The sequence below is a fragment of the Lupinus angustifolius genome, chromosome LG14, assembly GCF_001865875.1.
Source record: "Lupinus angustifolius cultivar Tanjil chromosome LG14, LupAngTanjil_v1.0, whole genome shotgun sequence".
Lineage (NCBI taxonomy): Eukaryota > Viridiplantae > Streptophyta > Magnoliopsida > Fabales > Fabaceae > Lupinus > Lupinus angustifolius.
The window spans coordinates 2,944,706-2,947,904 of NC_032022.1; the positions used below are offsets into that span (position 1 = coordinate 2,944,706).

The window sequence follows — 3,199 nt, forward strand, 5'->3', positions numbered from 1 at the left end:
TAAACAAAATAAATCTTCAAAATTGTGATTCATTGCTAAAATAATGATAAAATAATTATGTCAATTTTTAATAAAATAAGAGAAATATTACTTACAAGTTGTCCTACCTCTAGAGATTTTGTTAATAAGTCAAGTATTAATATTCTAACATTTAAAGTAAAAGATGTTAAGTTTTTAAATATTATTTTTAAAATTTCATTATTAGATATGGTACTTGTTGAACATGAGAAGAACGTCCCAAAATTCTTTTAATGTAAGATATAATTCACTTGTATGAAGTATATTCTGAAATTCTTCATATGATTCATCCTTTTCAAATGCAAATCTAGGAATATAGTTTAGCCCTTTGAGCAAACTTGCAACTTTCAATTAATATTAAACAAAATAAATCTTTAAAATCGTGATTCTTTGCTAAAATAGTGATAAAAAAATTATGTCAATTTGTAAAACAATAAGAGAAATATTACTTAAAAGTTGTCCTGCCTCTAGAGAATTTGTTAATATGTTAAGTATTAATATTCTAACATCTAAAGTAAAAGATGTTAAGTTTTTAAATATTATTTTTAAAATTTCTTTATTAGATATGGTACTTCTTGGATAGGAGAAGATAGTCCCAAAATCCTTTTGAGGTAAGATATAATTCACTTGTATCAATTTTATTGTTAAATTCTTCATATGATTCATCCTTTTCAAATGCAAATCTAGGAATATAGTTTAGCCCTTTGAGAAAACTTGCAACTTCTAATTAAGAATAAACATAATAAATCTTTAAAATTGTGATTCATTGCTAAAATAATGATAAAATAATTATGTCAATTTGTAATAAAATAAGAGAAATATTACTTACAAGTTGTCCTACCTCTAAAGGAATTACTTCATTATCCATAAAAAGTGTAGAAATACCCTTACTAATACACCCAAAAAAAAACATTGCACTTGGATTGAAGTTGATGTCATGAACATGTGAATTCAATAATTAACATTTTAACTGTATATTGTCAATAAAGTCTATCTACCATTTAGTGTAGAGTTTAACGGTTGTCTATATAAATTATTTTTATATTGTCAAAATCTTTTATTTTTAAGTTAACAATGAATCATGAATAATATGTTAATAGTGTATTTTTTTTAAATTTTAATAATGCATATATTGTTTACAAAAACATGCCAAAGTCGAGGTGTCCAACGCTCCAAGCAGCTTATCTATTAGACAGTATTACGTAATAACTGAGGCTGAGTTATAAAAAAAATTGCTATAAAAAATAATAAAGAGAAGATAATATTTCTTATGAAAAATTGTGGCTACTCACGAAAATACTCCTAATAAGTACCCATAATTATTGAAAAACAAAGTTATATTAGAAAGCAAGTAGAAACAAGATAGCAACAATAATAGTTAATCAATTAACTAGTTAGAAAATCAAGTGAAACATTAGTTGAACAATTCTTGTAATTGACACGTTTTACACATGTTGAAATTGTTTTACAATATGTGTTTATTAGTTTGTTAGAGAGTTAGTTAGGTTAGTTGCATTACTTGTTTTACGAGCATTGTATATAAACAACACTCTCGTGTATCATTTTTCATTTAATCAAAATATACATTTTGTAGACTCTTCTATTTTTCTGTTAAAATCGCAATATTGTATCAGAGCCTTCGTCTTGAAGGTTTTGGTCGCCGCTGCGCATTCACTACAACAATTATTATCTTTCTCTTCCAAGATTCAACAATGAATCATCGTCAACAATTCCACATGAAGCAGAGAAGTTTTTTAAGAGAGAAGATCAAAGGAAGAATATGATGGAGCTAGCAAAACAACTTTATTCCGAAGTTCCAAAACGATATGTTCGATCATATCAAGAGCCGACTTTTGTATGTAATGCAATATCTTTATCGTAAGTCCCAGTCATTGACATGAATAAATTGTTATCTGAAGAAACTACTGAATTAGAGAAGCTAGACCATGCATGCAAACAACGGGGTTTCTTCCAGCTAATCAATCATGGAGTGAACCCTTCATTGGTGGAAAATGAGAAGATTGGTGTTCAAGAGTTCTTCAATCTTCCATTGGAAGAGAAGAAGAAATTATGGAAAAAACTGGGGGATTTGGAAGTATTTGGTCAGTTGTTTGTTGTATTCGAGGAACAAAAGCTAGATTGGGCAGATCTTTTCTACACCAACACTCTTCCAGCATACACAAGGAACCCGACTTACTTTTCAATATTCCTCAACCATTCAGACATAATCTAGAAAAGTATTGTTCAAAATTCAAAAAACTTTGTGTCACAATCATTGAGTTTATGACATGAGCTCTTAAGATGGAATCTAATGAATTACTAGAGTTATTTGAAGATGAAGGTCAATCAATGAGGATGAATCACTACCCTCCATGTCCCCAAGCATCACATGTAATTGGCCTCCATCCTCATTCTGATGCCGAAGTCCTTACCATCCTTCTCCATGTCAACAAAATCAAAGGCCTACAAATACGAAAAGATGAAATGTGGATTCCTATTAAACCACTCTCTTATGCTTTTGTCATCAACATTGGAGACATTTTGGAGATATGACCAATGGGATTTATCAGAGCATTGAACATCGAGCAAACGTTATTGTGATTTTAAGGCGTTAGTAGTATTACAAACAACGATCAAGACAATACTCGATCCAAGATGGAAAAAAGACATGTTGTGGGTTCTCTTGGTGAAATTGTAACTAATAGTACACAACATGCAAGATCAAAATTAGGATACTTATATTGTGCCATGTAAGATTGTGATCATGTTTTGAAGATTGTTATAACCCATTTTGAAGGCCCTGATTGTAAAGGGATGATTAATGATGTTGTCAATAAAATGTACGAAATTCACACCAAGAAAGTGAATACTATGATCAGGAGCAACTAGGAAGCTTCAACAATGTAAAACCATGAGATTCCATTGGAATATGGTCAAGAAAGTCATTAACATTTACTCTTCGGCTTGAGGGTGGCTATTGGAAAAAAACTACCTTGGAAAGCAAGTAGAAATAAGACAGCAGTAATAATAGTTAATCGATTAACTGGTTAGAAAATAAAGTAAAACATTGACTGAAGAATTCTTGTAATTAGCAAATTTTACATATTTAATACATGTTGAAATTGTTTTACAACATGTGTTTGTTAATTTGTTAGAGAGTTAGTTAGGTTAGTTGCATTAC

General features: G+C 29.6%; 1 pseudogene; it reads left to right on the top strand.

Annotated features, from left to right (window-relative positions):
- On the top strand, positions 1,799 to 2,633 carry LOC109326312 (annotated as a pseudogene).